We start from the raw sequence: 22,746 nt of genomic DNA on the forward strand, positions 1-22,746 counted from the left end.
AACTAAAAAACAAACCAACCACAGAGTAAACAAAAAAAAGAAGAAAATTAACTTATTTAGAAATATATAAGATATATAAATGTAAACTGAGGTAAAAATTAAAATGCAACCCAATTGCAAGTAAGTCACACTTTTGGAAGGAAAATAAAAGGCGGCAAATGAAATAAATAAAACAAAGGCTAAGAAAGCTAAGGGCACCAAAGAGGAAACAGAGAAATAAGTTAGTTAATTTGTATTCTATTCTGTGGAAGATTTTTATTTACTTATCAAGAAATGGAAATCCAAAAAGTCTTTGTGAGCAAATGTTTTAACAGCAGATAAGTAGTAAATCTCTGCTACTATAGTTTCAGTGATTTTTAAAAGCTGAAAAGTATTACCAGCAAAAGTATTAAACTGTCAAGTAGTTTTATTTACAACTGCTCCCTAGTTACACAGGGCTTAGGACCAATCCTCTTAAAGAAGACATTTTTGCTGTTTTCCTGTTCCTTCTGATGATCTGATGGAGGAAGATGAACACAACCATATCATGCTGAGCCTCAGGAGGCAATTATAACTCAGATTCAAGGCCCCGTTACTCTGCTGTCTTCTTGCTCCAGCAGCAGCAAATTAACCCTGGCCTACAGTAGAATTCAACATTATTGCTGCTTACAACCATCTCTGTAATTGTCTGAGTCTCTGCCTCCGTTAGTTTACTAAGATAACGTGACCAAAAGTGGATGCAACACTGACACCTATGAAAATGGCTCAGCAGCTGTGTTTTTTGTGTAAATGGACTAATCTATTTACAGGTGGTCATATCTGGAACCATACGCTATATAATTGAAACTGGGGAGGGGGTTCTTTAGTTTTTTTCAAAATGCTAAGTAGAAGGTGAGAGTCATGTATGTTCCTCTAGTTACTCAAATTCATGAAAATACAGAAAATTAATTTTTAAAAAACATTGTCTTCCCTGAATATTATTTTAAACACTCATGCTATTTATTTAATCATATTACACTCCCCTATTAAGTCTCTATGCATTTTTCCCACATAGTTATAGCAGAACAATGTTTTTCTCTCTCTCTTTGTAACGTAGCTTTGCTACTTTAAGGCTTTCAGTGTTTAATGCCTAAATAATGAATTTCTAGAGATTTCTGCCCTTCTGTAACTGACATCAGCAGACTTTTTATTGTCTTCTCAGGAAACAAATCAAACCTTCAGCCGCTGCGCATCAGTTCTGAAACAGGATGCACTCTCTCTGTGTCTGCAAGTTGGAGCTGTAATTCAGATTCAGTTTGACAAATGTGTCAGAAAACATGTTTTATTAGCACATAGAGCATACTGTTAAGAACTAATGCAAACTGTTATTCAGCAAGTCAGGAGTATCCTTGATCACAGATTTTTGGCTTGAGAAGGGAGTAAACATTTAACATTTAATCTAAGACAATGGCACCCTTTTTCCAGAAAAAAACAAACAAACAAAAACCACAAAACAAACCCAAACAACAAAAAAATAAAATATAGATATGATTTTATTTGGGAAAAAAAATATTAAAAGAACCTGTCTATCTATCTTATTTATTTGTAACAGGGATCATAATACAAATTAATGAAGGACTAGTCCTTCAAAGAGATACATAAGGAAAAAAAGCGTAAAGCAGGCAAGAATACAAAATTTGAAAGAGGATAAAGATATTCCTTAAAGATTTCCCTTGTTTTCTGTTTACCTGATGTAGCTCCATTCCTGGATTCAGCACAATGAGACCTGACATTAGACAACCAGTCCCAAAGCAAGACAGCACAGCAGAGCATGGCAGTTAAAGAAAGATCATATGTCAGGAAAACCAGCATGTAAATACAAACCTCGATCCTCCCAGAGTGCCATTATGTATGGTATTTTTGTGGTTTTTTTCCCCTGATACCCTAGTTAAGGTATCATGTACATAGATGTAGAGTGCTCACAGACACTGTGTGCACCCACACATAGTGCACACATGGTGCATGCATATGCAGAATGTACCACGCAAACCGACATGCTGTTGTAAATAGTTTCTAAAGCTAAGCAGAAACAGTAATTTTCCAATTAGTAAGACTACTAACCACTTGTGCCTTGGGAAAGGAATTTGGGAGGGAGCTAAAAGATATGAAAGTGTTTGTATAAGTAATGAGCTGTGGAAAACTAACAGCTGTAGCATTGAAGAGCTAAGAGACCGATAAAAGGGAACATCTTGGCACTAAAGGCTGGAGGGTGGCCAGAGAAGCATGAAGTTTGATAAAACTGCAAAAACTGGGTGAAAGGTAAATGCGGCAAGGGGACATCGCTACCACTGACTCAATTCAGGACTGAAAAGATTTGCCCCCCACACCTGAAAGGAGCATGCATGCTAATTTACATAGCAAGTGAGGCTAATTTAAATACAGTAAACCAATAGTGTATGAAATGTTAATCACTAACCAATAAGTGTAAATTTAGGTGGGCTTATACTAATCATGTAGCCTGATAAATGTGCTGTAGTTTGTATGATGGTGTGCATGCTAGGTGGAGATATCCCCCGTGCATCCAGCGCTGCAATAAAGAATGCTTACTTTCTAAATGCCAAATCGGTGTTAGAAAGTTTTTTGGACGGGTTTGCAGTAACAGCTCCACTGGCTCAAACACCTGACCACAACCGAACATTATTGTGTTTTAAAAGGAAACATTTAATTTCATAATTTTTTCTAAACAAAGAAGATATTACAGGCCTCTGCCCGTCCAGTACCTGTAAGGTGGAGGTCCTGAAAGACAGTGAAGGCCATACTGGAGTTTACTCCCTCATGCTAGTGTACATAAAGCCAGAAGCTTGAGTGGCATCATGGAAGCACAGACCTCAGTCCACTGATTTAACTGACTGAGAAGGTGCACAAATACTTGGAAAGCTTTGAAATCCACTCTGCGGTCTCTGCAGCTGTGGCTACACAGCAAGCACTGGTTGTATTAATGTCTGCTACAGTGACTACAGAGCAAATGTAACCTATCAGTCTTGGTGTAGTTAAAGAGAATTTAGATCTAAAAGCATAATATTTTTTTCCTGAAAAGGTGTAGCTGCATCAGTTACACAGTCTGTGTTTTAAAATGTTAGTCTACCTCTCCATATTTCGTGTAAAGTATGTGAGAAATTACTCTTCACATTTTTCAAATTATGAAATTCAGATAAAAATAATGATTGTTTAAAAGTAAATTTAAGCGATCTCTTTTTCTTTTTGATTGCATTTAGAGTAGAAATCACAACTTGTTTACAAGTACTATACACTAAATAGTCAATCAGTTTATATATATCCTTCATGATTAAAGGTCATTAAAGTATTTAAATAGAAGGATGATAAATGCTAACCATGATAAGTAGTTGAACACTGAAAGTATTTTGTAAAGAAAGCATTAATTTATCCAAGACAGTTGCCATATGGAACTTTCTTGATTTTGAAGTATTTAGAAAAATAACTACAAATACAATAAAATTTTGTTTTGTCACAGCTCTTTGTCACATTTAAAGTTGTGAGTCTGATACAATGGCACTTTCTTTTTCTGGAGGGTGGGCTTATCCAGGGCCACCTGTTCTGGTACTCCATGGTGTGCTTGACACTTGACAGTTCAGAGCCATGAAACAGCAGTCACAGAACTGCAGAGAGTATGCCCACAGATCTGAGAAGGACCTCTCTGCAGACACAGATAACATCCTGGGCAATGAACTGATAAACACAGGAATATATAATGTCTAACCTATAAATTCCAGTTCTTAACTGGAAGAGCATTTTCCATGAAATCAGAATTTTTTGCTGATTACTTTTTTCTTTCAAATCAAAGTGGGGGAAAAGATGCTTGCACAAAGCCAAAGGCTTGAAAGAGGGAGGGCTGGAGGAGTGAGAACAGTCAGCATCAATTAACTGTCAGTACCTCAACAACTTTTCCTCTTGGGAATTTTCTGTTTGTTTAATGTCCATCAAAACGAAGCAACATCCTTATACCGAAAGCACTGACTTGGATCTCAGAACTTCAGATCCAAGTCCTGCTTCTGACACAGGCTGTTCAGGCACAGATGGTTAAGAAGTTTGCAGGTATTTTATTTGCTTGTTTGGTGTGGTTTTGTTAGTTTCCCTGTTTGTCTAGGAGGTGTGTGTTTTTTTTAATAAAAATAAAAATTAAAGTTTCAGGGAAACATACTTCTTTGAACAAACTTCTAATGACAAAATTTCAGGATTCTGGTAGCAATTGGTGTGATTTCTTAAGGTCACTGGAGAACTTGCCAGTTTCAAAGCCAGCATTTGCAGGACAGTGCTAGGGGCACACCAACATTTGAAGGTCCAGAGCTGTAGGGAGTTCCTGTGGACAGCATATGGAGGAGGCAAGGTGAGGCAACAGCAGTCCTGCAGAGCAGGGTGGGAGAAGCCCCGGGCACAAGGCTGGGACTGAGATGTCACAGGTACACAAAGCTCTGCACAGGTTTACTAGGAGCCTTGGATGGGAGGTGTCATTTTGCAGCAGAAAACTACAGAACCCTACAGTGGACATTTCTGAAAATTCTGGAGCTGTCTGGTCCCTTTCCTGGGGGGCAGTTGCCTGGATCCAAGGGTCCCAGCCCATCAATGGCTCTCAGAGCTGCTTCATCCTGACTTCCTGCCAATCCACTCTTATTTCAGAGTGAAAATTTGGGGATGAAAGAAAGACAGAAAGACAGAAAGAAAGAGAAAGAAAGAAAATGAAAGAAAGAAAAGAAAAGAAAGAAGGAAAGGAAGAAAGGAAGGAAGAAAGGAAGAAACATATATATACTTCAGTTAAAAAATGAAAAGCAGTTCTCAGAATTTTAGGATTTTCTGAAAGACCCGAAACCAGCTATCTCATTACCCCTGAGACTTCATCAAGTCACTAAGTATTTCAGTTATGAAAAATGATTTCTTATGATAATGATTTCATTCTCTCATTCTTGGCCTGTCTACATATTGTGATTATAAATGGCTTGATACAAATATGACTTCTTCCTGCAAGTACCATTCCTAGCTCCTAGAGAGCTATTTTCTCTTGGGAACCTTGAAATTATATCTTTTTAAGTAAGGACAGTTGGTGTATCTAATAAGAAACTTTGGCAAACTTAAGATTATTCTTTTCTTAAAATTAAGGTTTTTAAGAAGTCTTGGTAAGTATATATTCTTTCTATGAAAATGTCCTTTTCACAGTTCACTGAGTTATTAAACAACTGTACCACATTTAAATATTTTCCTCTTCTAAAAGTTAATATTCAGGCAGAAAAGAGTTAATCTTTTGATTTATGAAAGCAATAATTTGTTTCAGATCATGTAGTCTCTGCTGAGAATTTAATATGCATACACAAATTCTCCCATTTAGAAAACATCAAAATGTAACAAATAGTGAATCTACTGCTACATTGAAATAAATTTTCATTAGGAAAGATGAGGGTAACCAGCAGCTGAGTTCCAAAATGAAATTATTTACCTTGAATATACTTCAAAAACACTCCTACAGGAGCTAAGAATTTAATAAGAAGTTATTAGATTAAGCTTTCTTCTTTGAAAACAGCTACTGAATTACATGAGATTCTGATTGTAATCATCTGTTAAAAAGACATGTCAAGGGAATCAGCTGACTCCAGGAAATGTAAGACCAGAGGCAGAGGTGTTTTATATGAAAGAGGCAGATTATAATACTGCCAAGAAGAAATAATTTTTGTGAAGAAATAAGATGTCATTTTCTGCTTTTGTAAAATTGGTTACAATACCAATTTTTCTTGGCTTGGATCTACATTTTTCAGAGGGATTTTCTACTGTAAATGTGTGTCTCTTCAATGAGGCTTATTACGACACTATCAAAAATAAGGGAAGCATGCACATCACCAATACAATGCACCAGATCTTTTCCTGGAGATGACAGTGGAACTTCTGCAACAAGCTTACACAATGCAGGAATTAGTACTTCAGTAGGTGGACTTTAAAAAAAAAATCTGTTAGTCATGTTAGTTTATAGCTCTTAGAATAAGAGTCAGAAAAAAGAAAGGAAAAAAAAAAAGAAAAATCCTGACTTTTTTCTGGAGGTTAACATGGATGTGCCCCACAAGTTCCCAATAGGTTCCTTGAATAAACAGTTATTTTTTTATTGATTAACATTGCTAGAAGTTAATAAAAATGAAGGATAGTCTGAATTCAATTTTCTAGTCTGTCTCAAAGCATGTAAGCATATCTCTGCTGTGACTAAAGGGTGAGGGAAGGTGATACATTTCTAAAACTACCTGAGGATGCACTATGTATTTTCCATCCATTCTTTCTTGTCCATATGAACAAGATGACTGCAGTCCACATTCATTACAATCAGAGATCACTAAACTAGGAAATTTGAATTTGTATTGTTACACCTCTGTTATTTTATGAACGTGAGTTAATTGAAGAAATCAGATAAATTTATGCAATCTTATTTAAACTAATGACTTGCTGGGAAACTATTTGCACCACCAAGGATTATTGCTACTTTTTTTTCCTCTCCCTCGCTGGATTCTTACTGGGAATCACACAAATGGGGCTGAGCGAAGGGTTTTTGCTTGATGACTGCAACTACCAAAGGTCTTTGATTGGAGTCATATAAGTTTTTAGTATATTTTAAGGAGAAATGTATAAACAATAGAAGATTATGGACAATGTGGAACATTTTGCAATAGGTTTTTTTTTGATCACTGAGAATATCTCAGCTTCTGTATAGTTCTAGTGAGGGAAGGGAAGTTCTCAGTCAAAGCATGGACAAAGGTAATTTTTGTACTTTCTGAATGGTTACTAAAAATGAATAGGTCATTATACATAACATACCTCCAAAGAAGGAAAAGTTACTTTGTAGTAAAATGGAAAATTCAGACACCAGAGGTTTTGTTTTAAAAATGAACTCCCTCTCATTCCTCAGAGGAATCCTATGAAGATTGGCTTTTTTAACAGAGAAGCTAAAGAAAAGAAGGAAGAGACAAAAACTTTCTAATGTCACAGTCAGCTAGGTAATGAAATTGATTTCTTTATGGACTTTCCATTAATGAAAAAACTTGTTTCAAATGTTTAAATACAATTCACCTCTCCTAAGCATAGCCTATCAACACTGTTTCCTATGATTATAAGACAATTGGCTGGAGAATAAGGATTTTACCAATAAGATATGCTGAAATGCATTTCAGGAAGAGATGTATCTAAAATTATCCTTAACACTGAGACCAAGAAATTTAATTTTCTAAAATCTCAGTGATGAATACATTCTGTTTTCTATCAGAAATATTACATATATGGCTACGCTTCACAGCTAATTGCCTAACTTCTCTTATTAAGATAAAGTCTTCATAAAGAGTTGACTTAAGGCTGTGAACTTGCTCAAGAGTGTTGGTACCTTGATAATTCATGCAGGAAAACTTCTGGAGTCAAAGTCTCTTCTAGAATCATTTCTAAGTTTCCTCACTAATGAGCTTCTCAATAACTTATTTTATTTATTTAATCTTGTAATCTTCTGTCTTAGAGTGAAAACAATGAGTCATAGTCACTGGCAGAAGAATGTCCATTGTCAAATTCACTAACCACTAAGTATGTTCTCTAGAATACATCAGAGCTCTTGGATTTAAATAGCCCTAAATTATGGTTTATGTTGATACTGTCCTGCAAACACAAACTAGTTTGTTTACTATTTGTAAATATTTACTCATTGGGTAATCTGAGAAACTATAATTGTAGCCTAAGTATACATTGCCTTTGAGCACAATTAATTTTAGCGCTTGTACTGCCAGAGGCTCTGCTTGTGAAATGACAATGCAGGCCAGTGTGGACAATTGGGAGAATCCATTAGATTAAGGTCTATTTTGCAATATTAGCAAGTAAAACTATTATCGTTCCATGAATACAAAACAGTCTAGGAATACGTTGAATACTGAGTCAATGCAGAATATTCATTCTCTATAAGGAGGGTTTTTTATTAATGTTTTTATATTTTCAAATACCAAGTTATACTTCCTCCAATTTTAAAATTATAATAAACCAAGAAATATGGGAGAGGATATGGTTAATTTTAATACACATACAATTTCACTTTTTTAAAAAATTATCTTAGACTCTGTGAGAGACATGGAGTTCATATTCTGAGAATGAGTCTAAAATAATTCTATGAATACAGCAAGCAAACTAGCCATTGATTGGAACCTGTGAAAAGAAGGTTTAACAGTGCATTTTTATTGCCCATGTTCACTGACACCTATACATAGAATCATAGAATCATAGAACAGTTTAGGTTGGAAAAGACCTTCAAGATCATCAAGTCCAACTGTTAACCTGGCACTGCCAAGTCCACCACTAAACCATGTCCCTAAACACCACATCTACGTGTCTTTTAAATACCTCCAGGGATGGGGACTCAACCAATTCCTTGGGCAGCCTATTCCAGTGCCTGACTGCTCTTTCAGTGAAGAAGGTTTTCCTAATATCCAACCTAAACCTTCCCTGGTGCAACTTGAGGCTTTTTACTCTAGTCCTATCACTTGTTACACCTTGCTACAACCTCCTTTCAGAACGATAAGGTCTCCCCTGAGCTTCCTTTTCACCAGACTAAACAACTCCAATTCCCTCAGCCACTCTTCATAAGACTTGTGCTCTAGACCCTTCACCCGCTTCCTTGCCCTTCTTTGGACATGCTCCAGCACCTCAATGTCCTTCTTGTATTGAGGGCCCAAAACGGAACACAGTATTCAAGGTGCGGCCTCACCAGATACGTGGTGCAGATATGTGACACAATCTTTTTTTAAACAGAGTAATTAACTACGCATTTAGAATATTTGTATAAGATTAGTAATCATCAGCAGTTTATTAATGATCTTTTCCTTTGACGGTTAACCAACAAATGCCAAGACTATTAGTGGAATACCAACAAAGTGTGGAAGATCAGCTAGAGTTATTTATAGTGTTAACCTGGGATCTTATGTTGCATTGTGCCAGATTCTGGGCTGATGTGATGTAGTTGCTTCACCAAGTTAGAAAGATGGAATCTAGATAGCTACAGATTCTTATAAATCCATGGTACTTGCAAAGAGATATATTTCCCTTGGGCTGTCCAGAGAGTATGGGAAAGCTCTAACAAGATGACAGACTTGACAAAAAGAATATTTTACAGAAGTACCCCAAAAAACTGTTAGTGAAGAATTGTACCTATTTTCAGATATGTTTTCTTAGACATACTAGTGTTTCAGATACTACTTTTCATCAAATGTGTGACTTAATCATTGTTCTCATTGTTCAACACTTTCCTTGTCTCCGTGAAGACAGAATTTCAAAGATACTAAGTTGAACTTGACATAAATCATGGTTAGTGGAACAGGAGGTAGAACAGAGTCCCTAATCTGTAATTGCTCATGGACTCAGACATGGAGGGAGAAGAGGGGAGGGTCTAACAGAAAACATGGAAACTTTTGGGGAAGATAATGAAATACAGAGAGAACCCAGAGAGTTTAATTGGTTCCTTTACCAATTGAGTGTTGAAACTAGGAGGTGAAAAACCAATCACCAAGATCCTGCTGTAGGGTGAGCTTAAAAACCCACCACTTACTAAAATTTTATACATTTATATATTTATTTGCACGTATTTATTTATATAGTTGTACATATATATTTTACACATTTATTTATACATTACATTTTATAAAAAGCTGTAAATAGGTGTCTTTATGCTTAAGTTATAACTGATATATATTTTATGTTCTATTAGGTATTGTAGTCACAGGATTTTTATTAGAAGTTTTCCACAGAAGCCAGAGTTAAGAGAAATAAATTCTGCTAAGGAAACACCTACCAACACAAAATGAGGTAACAGTGAAAGAGAAGAAAAGGGCTTTAACTTGTGAATAAATAGGCTTTATAGTACAGAAAATATTCCCAGTCGTTAGCACAAAAAGAAAAACAGATTTAAGATCCCACTGATTTATGGATCAGGAAAAGTAGTTTCAGGCAGCTCATAGTTTCAGTTTCAGGAAGCAGTGGATACTGTCTATCTGGACTTCAGTAAGTCCTTTGACACTGTCTCTCATAAGATACTCATAGACAAGCTGTTGATGTATAGGCTGGATTAGCAGACAGTGAGGTGGATTAAAAACTAACTGAACGGCTAAGGTCAGATGGTGGCGATCAATGTAATGAAATTTAGTTGGAGACCAGTAACTAGCGGTGTACCCTAGGGGTCAATACTGGGTCTAATACTGTTTAACATCTTCATTAATGATCTGGATGATGGGGCAGAGTGCATCCTCAACAAGGTTGCTGATGACACACAACTGGGAGGAGAGGCTGATATGCCAAAGGGTACCTTCCAGCCTCAACCATTCTGTGATTCTATACTTCTGCAATTCATCTGAAAAACTCTAAAATCTTAGATATTTCAATATAGCCAATGGTTCCATAAAGATACTGGGGTGTTGCTAAGGTTACGTAAATTAATAAAAAAAGTGGTTTGCTTGCTTGCTTCCTTGTAGATCAAGAAAATGATTTTATAATTATTAATAAAAATAAGTTTACACACTACCACTCTGGGAGAAAAATTATAGCACTGTCAGATGTTGCCTTCATCCGCAGCCTTCAAATAAAGACAACAGTAAGTAGGAATTACACTTCTCTCTCTGTGGTCACTACCAACTAAATTAGACTGCCTCAAGGATGCCACTTTGTCATTTGCCAATTCTGAGATGGGTTTTGACAGTTTGGAGCTAAAAGGATTTCAGTGGAAAAGAAAACTTGGCCCTTGGATTATTTTTGGTATTCTGATATTTTAATGAAAGCACTTGCAATTTTGTTTTGTTCTGTTAAACATTATGCTGGGCTCATTTTTCTTAAATATTATTTCATTAATATTCAAATACTTTATTGTGTACTTTGACTCAGTAATAGTGTTCTACAAAGATAGTACAAAAAATTGCATTGTACCTCAGAAATCTTCCCATGGCCATTTAGAATAGAATAGACCATTTCATTTGGAAGGGACCTACAACAATCACCTAGTCCAACTGCCTGACCACTTCAGGGCTGACCAAGTTAAAACATATTATTAAGGTCATTGTCCAAATGCCTCAAACACTGACAGGCTTGGGGCTTTACCACCTCTACAGGGAACTTGTTCTGGTGTTTGACCACTCTCTTGGTAAAGAAATGCTTCCTAATGTCCACTCTAAACCTCCCCTGGCGCAGCTGTGAACCATTCCCACACGTCCTGTCACTGGCTACCAGGGAGAAGAGCTCAGTACCTCCCTCTCCACTTCACCTCCTCAGGAAGCTGTAGAGAGCCACGAGGTCACCCCTCAGCCTCCTTTTCTCCAAACTAGACAAGCCCAAACTCCTTAGCCACTCCTCACAGGACATTCCTTCCAGCCCTTTCACCAACTTTGTTGCTCTCCTCTGGATTCATTTAAGGACCTTCATGTCCTTCTTAAATTGTGGGGCCCAGAACTGCACCCAGTACTCCAGGTGAGGCTGCACCAACACTGAATACAGCAGAGTAGCACCTCTTTTGGCCAGCTGGTTATGCTGTATTTGATGCACCCCAGGATGCAGTTTGCCCTCTTAGCTGCCAGGGCGCACTGCTGACTCATATTGAGCCTGCTGCCGACCAATACCCCCAGGTCCCTTTCTTCATGGCTGCTTTCCGGCCGCTCCTCTCCCAGTTTATACTTGTGCCCCGTGTTACTCCATCCTAGGTGCAGAATCCAGCATTTTGACTTGTGAAATTTCATCCCATTGATGTTTGCTCAATGCTCCAATCTATCTAGATCCCTCTGCAAGGCCTCTTATCCCTCAAGAGACTCAAGAGCACTACAACATATCCTTTGTTTTTCATCGCCCTCATCCTCACCCAGAGGCTCTCAACCACATCATCACTAACTGGAAGGGCTGCACAATCAAATCTCTCCCTTACGTATAGTGTGACACCTCCACCTCGCCTGCCCTGCCTATTGCTCCTGAATAGCCTGTAGCCCTCCATCCCAGCACTCCAATCATGGGACTCATTCCACCAAGTCTCACTAATACCAATGATATTGTAGCTCTAGAAGCTGACCAACGCTTCTGGTTTATCCTGTTTGTTTCTCATACTGCATGTGTTGGGGTACAAGCATTTCATATAAACTCCTGGGCCCTCTGTGCTCCCAGGAGCAGTGTAAATGCTCCCATTGGCATTGCCACCCTCAGGAAATGCCATGCCAACCGTTGGCTTACCTACTGCAGTACTGTTGGTATCCCCTTCCCCATCAATTCCAGTTTAAAGGTCTCTCAATCAGTCTCTCCAGCTTATGCCCAAAGACCCATTTTTCCCATGGAATGGATAGATCCTGTCAGGCGCCAGAACACCTTGTCTCTCAAAGGCTCTTCCATGGTTTAAAACCCCAAAGTTTTGTCAGAGGCATCAGTCGTGGAGCCAGGTATTGATATCCTGGGCTCTCCTGTTTCTTCTGAAGCTTCTCCAGTTACTGAGGGGATTGAGGAAAACACTACCTATGCTCCTGAATTTTTTAGCATTCTTCCCAGAGCTCTGAAGTCTCTTTTGATTGACCTTAGGCTTTTTGTTACGACATCATTTGTATCCACGTGAAAGAGCAGAAATAGACAGTAGTCTGAAGGTTGGACTAGTCTCTTCAGTCTTGTGGTGATGTCCCTAATTCAGGCCCCAGGGAGGCAGCAAACTTCCCTGAAAAGAGGGCCTAGTTTGCAAACGGGTGCTTCTGTTCCACACGAAAGGGAATCACTAATGACCATAACTCACCATTGTTTCTTCTCAGCACTGCTCTTAATGCAGGTTTTGTTGTGAGGGGTTGGTTTCTCTGGTCTTGGCAAGACTGTTTGCTCAGGTTCCTCCTCTTTCTCATTATGTGTTTCATCTACCACATCCACAGCTCATACCTGTTCTGTAAGGGTATCTTATAGGGTAACTTAGAGGGTAAGGAGGGGTTATCTTACTGCTCCATGCTGTAACCTTCTTCCACCCCTCCTTAACCCTTGTGATACTGCCTTCCTCCTGGCACAAAGCAGATCCAGGACCTGCCTCTGTAGTCGCCATGCTAAGTTGGCTTCTATTCATCATAGATGGCTCCATTAATGGAGTATGACTCCATTAATCAATCTCCCTCTCAGACTCTGGAATACTCCTCAATCTGCTTACCTCCTCCTGCAGCTCAGCCACCAAGCAGAGGAGTTCATCAATCTGGCTGCACCTCCTATGGTCTTGCTTGCAATCACTTTCCACCTCTAGGAATATCCCTTCACACATCCCACAGCCAGAAACCTGGGTGATCTCATGCTTGAACAGGAGCTCTGTCTGTGTGGCTGCATTGGTTCTACCAGGTGTTAGAAGCTCAGGAAAAGCAGCAGACAATGCTTTTTGCCAGATGTTCACCACCATGTGCCTGCCCATTGGGAACATATAAGCTGTTGCAATCAGCTGGGCTGATTGTTTTCACCTGTATAAATCTGCTGTGCTGCCAGGTGCAGGCTCCACCCCTTGCTGTGTCTTCCAATCAACAGTTCCAGGGTCAGTTGCTCAGGGAACAACAGTTTACCCATGTTCAGCATGAATTACAGAAATCTGTCAAGTTTTTGTTATTTTCTCTAGCTTCCCTTTTCTTGGATGCCATGTTTTCTAATCACGTCATTCTTCTTGTTACTCTGTACCATTGCTTGGATGTATCTTTGACTTAGGTCAAAGCACTTTAGGTCCTCACTTTGGTGTTTGCTGATTCTTCAAGGACCAGTCTTTTCTGTCCTACCACATACCTAAAACTGTCATCCTGACTCTTGTCAACTTGTCAATTACTGAACCATCCTTTTCTTTCTGGTTGTGACAACTGCAGTCTCACACAGCTTTTGTCCATTTCAAATGAAGCTGCAGAGATTTGTCTACCTTGTCACTTTGACAGTGTCACACTTGTTGACAGTCTGCTGGCTTCCACTTCTCGATTGAATCAAGCAAACCACTTCTCTTCAATTTCAAGCACATCACGGATTAGCCCCAACCTACCCAACCTCTCTGTCACCTTCACCATTTGGAATTAACCTGATATGGTTCTTTCTATCACCTTGTTGTACTCGTTTACTTTGGCACCTTATGCTGCCCCTCTCACTGGGAATACCAGAATACCATCCCACAGGTTTTTTCCAGGCTAGTTATTTTTAATCTGTATAAATTCTTTTTTTTTTTTAATTTCCTTTCCTGTAAAACTTACATAACCCCTAACACTGTTTCAGAGTTGCCGTGCTCAGAAAATTGCCTGTCATGCTCATCTGTTTTTCTGCTTATATTGCAAATCACTTAGAATAGGGACCTTTTTTCCTTAGCTTTGTTTTTGTACAATGATGTATACACTGAGACCTTGACTCCTAGGTCAAGGTGATACAAAAGCTAACAATATAATACAAAAAGCTGGTGAAAAACATTGTTTTACTTTTCCTCTTCTTGTCACAATGTGGTGTTCAAAAGCCTCCTGTTAGAACTGTGAGTGTAAGGGGAAACAAAATGTTCTCTACTTTTTAAAAAAGATATTATTTGTCAAAGGATTCTTTACTAAGATACATACTTGAGAACTTGCAATTTCCCCTTGGGTTTCTGACAAAAATCTTGTATGTGGAGATCTAAGATCAGGGTCTTCTTAATTCATTAGGATAGTGCATAAACCAGCTGTGTGCTGGCAATAAATGTGATAGCAAGCTGTTGGTCACATATAGTCTCCTTCACTCTTTGTTTTCTTACTATGCAGTTCCCATTGAGCTCTCATTCTTGACCACAGGATATTGGGGTCTTTGAATGGCACAAGTACTGTACGTGAAGCTTCCAAATGCCTTGGAACTCAGAACCGTTGCCTGCTGAAGAGTCAATTCACAATGCAGTTTTTGATTTTCCTCTGTGATGAAAATACACAAATGACCATTCATGTGGGCCTTGGAGGCTGACAAGATGACTAAGTAGTTCAGAACTAACTCTGAACTCTATGACACTATGAATAGAGATGTAGATATTGTTATGTTCTCATTCATAGCCACACATAGAGCAGCAGTGGGCATTTATTTTTGTTGCATTTCTGTATTGGGTCTTGCTGAGATGGAGTTAATTTTCCCCATAGCAGCCCTCACCGTGCTGTGCTTTGTGTTGGTAGCTAGAAAGGTGTTAATAACACACCAGTGTTTTGGCTACTGCTGAGCAGTGCTCGCACAGCATCAAGGCTGTTACTCCAACATTTCACCCCCTCACCAGTAGGCTGGGGGTGAGCAAGATCTTGGGAAGGGACAGAGCCAGGAGAGTTGGCCCAAACTGACCAAAGGGATATTCCATACGATATGACGTGAACTCAGCAACAGAAGCTAAGAGAAAGGAGGAGAAGCAGGGGGCATTCATTATTCACAACATTTGTCTTTCGGAGCAACCACTATGCATACAGAAACCCTGCTTCCCAGGAGGTGACTGGACATTGCCTACCAATGGGAAACGGAGACTAAATCTTTTGTTTTCCTTTGCTTCTGCATGCAGCCTTTTCTTTTGCTTTATTAAACTGCCTTTATCTTTACCCATGAGTTTTATCTATCTTATTTTCACCCACCATGTCCTGCTGAGGAGGAGAGTGCTGAGGAGGGTGGCTTGGTGAGCACCTGACAAGGTCAGCCCACCACAGTTTCCTATGTTGTATTCAGTAAACTGCAACATTTCTTTTCCAAGAAACTAGAAAAAGCCCAATATTCACCAGAGCCCCAGCTGTTACTATTTATTAGACACCAGCATTAAGTCCTATGCCACAGGGGACAGCACTGAGATAAGTTCCTACCCCTCACTTCAAATAGTGTATATTCAAGCATACAAGACATCATTGGAACGAGAGAAGAAATGGGAAAACGGTGATTTTTAAAATTATTTTTACATATAGAACAAACAGCAAATGCATGGACATGCCTTCTCTCTGCGGAGAAGGACTTCGGGTAACTGGTGGATAAAAAGCTAGACATGAGCTGACAATGTGCACTCACAGCCCAGAAGGTCAACCATATCCTGGGCTGCATCAAAAGAAGCGTGGCCAGCACGTCAAGGGAGGTGATTCTGCCCCTCTGCTCTGCTCTGGTGAGAACCCACCTGGAGTACTGCGTACAGCTCTGGAATCCTCAGCACAGGAAAGACATGGACCTGTTGGAGGGGGTCCAGAGGAGGGCCACAAAAATGATCAGAGGGATGGAACACCTCTCCTATGAGAAAAGGCTGAGAGAGTTGGGATTGTTTAGCCTGAAGAAGAGAAGGTTCCAGGGAGACCTTATTGCAGCCTTTCAGTACTTAAAGGAGGCTTATAAGAAAGATGGGGACAAACTTTTTAGCAGGGCCTGTTGCAATAGGACAAGGGGTGATGGTTTTAAACTAAAAGAGGGTAGATTCAGACTAGATATAAGGAAGAAATTTTTTAGGATGAGGGTGGTGAAACACTGGAACAGGTTGCCCAGAGAGGTGGTAGATACCCCATCCCTGGCAACATTCAAGATCAGGCTGGACGGGGCTCTGAGCAACCTGATCTAGTTGAAGGTGTCCAGGTTCATTTCAGGGGTGTTGGACTAGATGACCTTTAAAGGTCCCTTCCAACCCAAACTGTTCTATGATTTTATGATTCTGTGATATGTTACCTACCTAAGGTACATGGGTACAAGCTCATATACTTTCTCTATAAGAAATTTCCATAAGTCACAGATATTAAGGTTAAGGAGAAGTTAAAAAGACAATTGTTTGAGGTACTAGACCTCTTGAATGGTGAAGAGCAGAGACATTTCATTTGACAGTAACATAACAGTCTATGTCATGAAAATGCAGCAGGAAAGAAAAAAGGGTCTATACTTTGGTATTTACTGAGGACCCCATAAGCCTAAGAACAGCCTGGAGTCATCCTAGAAACTTCCGCATAAAAAGATGACGGACTACTAATGAGCATGTACATTAAGAAAGACAAACTCAGATTACTTCTAAGGATTTTCTGTCAATCTTTATACTATTCCCTCATCTGTTCTGTAATTACCCATATAGCCAAAAAAAATAAACAGGAGAGGTTTTATACATTAATGCCTTTGCTCTGCAAGATTCATAGAAGCAAAAAGTAAAGAAAAAGATACACAACTTTTCTATAAATGCCCCAACTTATGAATTTCATAACTTCTAGTAATGAAAATGAAAGCAGAGTACAGCAGCAGCAGGGTAAGACTCCTCTCGGCACATGGTATAAACTTGTAGCTCTTGGTCCAGAAGATCAGAACTGAAGTCATTGGGTAAAAAATCTATATATAATATACATGCATGTGGGGAAAAAAATGTATGAGATCTGAGAGTCTTATTTAAGAGACTTACTACAGCACTTGCTCTCTGAATCCAGCAGGATCATTTGGAATTTACTGAGTGTTCATTGAATTAGTTCTGCATAAATTGTGGGTTCAGCTTATCCAAAACACATCAAAAGTGTCCCTGTGCTGGTTGTCTATGCAATGGACTAGTACATGCACTTCAGTAGTGCATGCCCTTTACCGCATATATACACCTATCCTCAAGATTTCCCAGACACAGATATGGAAGCTCTAAAACAGTACTATGGTTGTCCTGGATCAGAGAGTGTGGTTGGGGATTCATAAGCACCATTTTTATCACCTGTTAATGCTACTGTGAATAGAACCATCTGACTTCCAGATTTTTTTATATTATATTTCTATTTTTTTTTCTTCTTCATTTAATTTTATATCATAAGTAAATACACCGTTATTTAAAAATGTTTAAAGTATGTAAACTGGTCTTAAGAACAGGGTGAGAAAATAGGTAAATTTTGCCAAAATATACATTTATTTTCTACAAACTCATGACAAATTCCATCAATTACCCTTTGACCTCAGTAACAGCACCCCACATGCATTATAGAATGCCCTATAGTGTTATAAGACTGTATGGAAGAAAGCTGAAATAAGAAAAGGTTCAGAAAAGTAAAGAATGTTTCTTTTATGTTCTTTGTGTTACTGGCTGCTTCTTCCGTACAACAAAACGAAGCCACCAAAAAAACCCCAAACACAAAACTATAATGTTAATTTGCTATAATTAAGCACACAATGCGGTTATAATGGATGTAAAGAACAAATGATATATATTATGATAAAACTGAATTTCAGCTTCCAAAGTGAAAGCTTAGAAGAATCTTAGAATGAGTACCTCTTTGTTTTATTGAAAGCTTGTATTTCAAACATTCATGAAGGGCCCTAATGGTCACTCTTCTCACTTAAAACTCGATTTGATATGTACGTTTCAAGATCCAGTCCAGTTTTCCAGATATCTAGAGTGAATATTTAGCACTTGAAATTAGGCTTCCAGGTTGACTTTTTCTTATGTTCAACTTAAATTATATGAAATTAGTAAAAATGTCAGGGGAGGGGAAGAAATTTATATGTGTTCATGAATAAAACATTTTGATTCTCTATGCTTCACTTGTTATGAACATTAATGCGGCATTAAGATATTCTAGAAATATGTAATCATAAATGGTTTATCTTGTACTTGAAATGCATTATATGTTAGTAGACCTTGTTCTGTGTTTATTTTATGAGATTAAGAGATTTTCCAGATAAAGAATTCTATAAGGAATGGTCAAATTTTGAGAATTCCTTGTTCATGTTTCCAGATCAGACAGAGTGCAGTTATCTATAAACAAATCAGAGGAGCTTCCTGTTATAAGCAGGTGTCACTTACTTTTTTTCTGTCTCACTATATATGAAATAGGTTTCCATCCAATGGAAACTTTTCAGCACAAGGTAATTTATTGTGCAAATATTGTTTTATAAGATTTTGGTTTATTCTAAATCATCATAAAAAGGAATATTAATACATTAAACATTTCATAAAGTGGAAGTAATTTTACAAGTCAAGCTTCTGCTAAGGGAAAGCAGGAGTCAGAAAAATAAATCTGGTATATTATTTTTTTCTAACTCTTCTATTTAAGTTGACACCTCAGGCTAAAATACATCATTCATACAGGTCACCAAGGGGATAATTCAGATTCCTACTTTTCTTTCTTCTGTTCAGGATTTTTCTTCACATGCAGTCTAATCTTACAGAATGTACTCTGAGTTTTGCCATTAGCTTCAACAAAACCTTTCATGTCATTTAACCTTTAAGGTGATATTTGACCCTTTATGCTTAGTCTGACATAAAGAAATCTGATGAAAATAATGATATTCTTTGATTTTGATTAGGGTTTTGTTTTTTGGTTTTTTTTTTCTTTTCAGTTTTAAACAACTATTCAGTTTTGAGGTGTGATTTGTATCTATACCTGATCACTGTTGCCCCATAGACCTGTATCATCTCCTCTGATCTAGATTTGCTCATTGCTACTCTATTAAGTACTTCAAAGAACACACAGTCCTGAAATGGCAAAGAAATTGATACATTGATATAATCCTCATTTCCCTAACTTCTATCATATAATTATTTGTACTTTGTTCAGGGAAACAAACAAAAATTACTAGCATTGTGCTGCTGAAACTTTTGGTAAACAATTCTGGTGAGCTATGACAGTTCTATTAAATTAGATTTAAAGAATCATCAGGACACAACAAAGTCTATCAGCATTCAAAGTCTATGTCAATGCAAATGTTACATGGCAATAAATGAAGATTATTAAAGACCTACAGCTTTTGCCATGCTGGATTCACATTTGGGTTACTGCTTAAAAAATATTGACAATTCTCTACCTAATGGCGTGTCAGCTTGCAGAAAAAAATATTTCAGAGTTTATTCTGTCATAATAACTCTATTATAAGCAAGGAAAGAAAAGTCAAATTACCCACTTGATCGATTTGCCCAGTGCTCAAAATAGTCTTATCATGGTATTGTACAAAAAAAGAGGATAAAAGCCAGAAGAAATGCTATCTCAGATCATATAGGAAATTATGTCAACTAACATTATCCTTAAACCTGGAAAACTTTGTTAGGACTGAGTGGGGAAAAAATCTGTGAAATTGCATGTGAAGGAGACATTTTATAGACATTCCTATGTCTCAAGTTTTCCTCTACAATTATGCGAGGTACAAAAAGCCCTGTGTTACCTAAAAAAAAAAAGTTCAATGTTATCACATTGTTTGTTATTTCTGTATTTATTCTTACTAAACTTTGACTTCTTTACCTGAAGAAAATTAGTGTAAAAAACCCCTATTGTCATAGGCTGGAATCCTACCAGGAGATAGTGTTGTCCTGGGACAGCTGTTTTATGAATCATTTGCTAAACTAAGAAGTATTATTTACAAAGAAATATGTGAAATTTTTTTGTTTATCAATTTAGAACTGGTTTTATAGATATGTACTTCGCAAAAAGATTATACAACTTTTACAAAAATCCTTCCTAAGTTTTTGAAAGGAGATAAAGTTTTCATTCTGCACCATAAGCCTCCAAGAAAAGAATTCTGACTGACCAAATCAAAGAAGGTTCAATCTTCAGGTTCAAGAAATGAGTAAGATTTTGCTGACAAAAAGCAACATTTAAACTGGAAGCTGGAAGAAAACTGATATAACTTGAAGAACACTCAGAAGGGCATCTGTTAAAAATATAAATATTAGAAATGCATAACAGATATTGAAGGGTTAAATTACTTAATGGTGATATATTTCAGAAAGCTTTGAAAGAACTAATCTAAGTTGGCTTTGCTTTGGACAGGATGTTGGACCAGATGACCTCCAGAGGTCCCCTCCAACTCATACGATCCTGTGATTCTAAATAAGTCAGAAAAAAAGAATAAAAATAAAATGTAGAAAGCCAAAGAAAAAAATCTCCACAAATAAATTCCAAAAAGCCCCACCCCCCAATCCCCCAAACCCCAAACACAATGATTTTAGAAGATATTTGGATGAACTAGAATGTATAAACATTGTTATATCAAACATCTCTGATGTGACTGATAATAAACAATTAGTTTATACAAACCTAACTTGACAAAAAAATGCCTTTATTCTTCCCTAATCTCCAAATACTTTCTCAAAGTGCCTAGACTTCTTTCTAATATATATTTTAAGCTCAGATGTACACATTTAAAGGCTGACTTTCATTCAGTACATGCTTAAAACAAGTGCTTGATACCCCCCTAAATGCTGTTGGAGAACACAGCTTTAAAGACAGCAGATTTTAGCATCATGACATGAAAGGATTTGAAATGCCTGGACTTACAGATAGCATGGCAGAGTTTTCTGAAAAGAGTCAAAAGATGAGGAGGGAAGCTGATTTATAATTTCACAAAAGAAGACCATGTCTTCAATGGAATGTGCGGAAAATGTTGGATCCTCCTCGGGTGGCTGAGTATTTCACCGCATATTCGCCCACTATGTAAAGTGTGACACCTGGGAGAGACCCAGCACTGATTAAAATATATAGTTCCCCTAAATTTCTAACAATCTAAAATACAAAACTTGGTAAAAATCAGGGGAGGGAAGACAAAAGCACAGACCACATATCACTACCAAACAAGCAAGAAACAGTTTTCCCATGTTGTTTCTCTCTTTCCTCAGACACTTTAGAGAAACCTAAGATAAAGCTGCAACAGTAAAAGCTAGTTACTCTTTACTATTAAAATGAATAAATGAAAGAAAGAAAGGAAAAAAGTGGGGGACAAGTGGGGGGAAAGGGGGAGAAGGGAAGAGAGAGGGTTATATTCTTGCATTTTTATGTCATTCAGGGTCTTAGTAAACTAGTGTGTATGCCTGAAAGTGCTAAAACCAGCTTACCACATTCCTTTTATGACCTTTCAGACACAATTGTTGTCTTCCATAGTGCAGAACTCCAAAGACTCAATTTAAATACCTGTATCTCTATTGACTTAAATATTACTATAAACTGCAATTAACTCATTAACTTCAATTCACCATTTGTGGACAAATAAAAAGACAAGATTAGCAAAAGAAGTATTTAAACATAATAAGTAAAACTTTAAGCAGTACTGATTCCCACCTTGTTTTATTAATAAAAAAAAAAAAAAGGAGATTGCAAGCTTTAAATGGATTGTTCCAATTTATGCATGGAGATGATCTTAAGAAAAAAAAGTTGATATAACTTTGTGTCTATGACTAGGAAGCACTTCAAAAATGTGATAGATTATACCTGAGGTTTGTTAAGTATGACTGAAATCAAGTAACGTACCTAAAAAATGAATGGAAGGGACTGAAAACCTGCAAATTCTCACAAAAAATATGTTCAGAAAACCTTATCGACAGCTTTTCTGCCCCATCTGTTTACCCACATTTGTAATTGAAATGCTCAAGCTACATTTGAAAAACAGATTTTTTTGAAGAGACCTAGAGAGCTAAAAATATGTATGAAAGGAATGAATCTGCTCATTGACAAAAACATATCTGCTCACAGATGCAATCAATTGGAGCTGTGGAGAAATGTTGATGATGCCAGCTTCCAAAATCTATTTCATTTTATGTCTTATACAGCTACGTGTAAAGGTTTCTTAGTATCACCACAGAAATCATACATGGCTTTCTCAGCTTCTACAAGGACATTAAGAATATTATAGCTTAACTTTTCTTTCAATAAGATCAAAGATTACCCTTAAGAAAAGTTATGTAAACTTGTTATCAATCTGCAAAGGTAAAACTTTGATTCAGAGGAGTGGAGCCAGTGCTCAGAACCAAAGCCACTGATCATAAAATATTCATCATTATGTTGAAAAGGGCTAAACAATCATAGAATCATAGAATCA

The 22,746-nt window shown here is 37.6% G+C and overlaps 1 long non-coding RNA gene and 1 pseudogene across 1 annotated transcript in view; one reads left to right on the forward strand and one right to left on the reverse strand.

Moving 5' to 3' along the window:
• LOC148055789 (uncharacterized) overlaps positions 1–22,746 on the forward strand; it is a 76,114-nt gene that overhangs the window by 15,778 nt on the left and 37,590 nt on the right. The gene's annotated exons all lie outside the window — the stretch shown is intronic.
• On the reverse strand, positions 12,287–13,420 carry LOC148055790 (uncharacterized; annotated as a pseudogene).

This window comes from Nipponia nippon, unplaced genomic scaffold (genome assembly GCF_047370975.1).
Source record: "Nipponia nippon isolate SJK-2023a ecotype South Korea unplaced genomic scaffold, ASM4737097v1 scaffold_2, whole genome shotgun sequence".
Taxonomy (NCBI): domain Eukaryota; kingdom Metazoa; phylum Chordata; class Aves; order Pelecaniformes; family Threskiornithidae; genus Nipponia; species Nipponia nippon.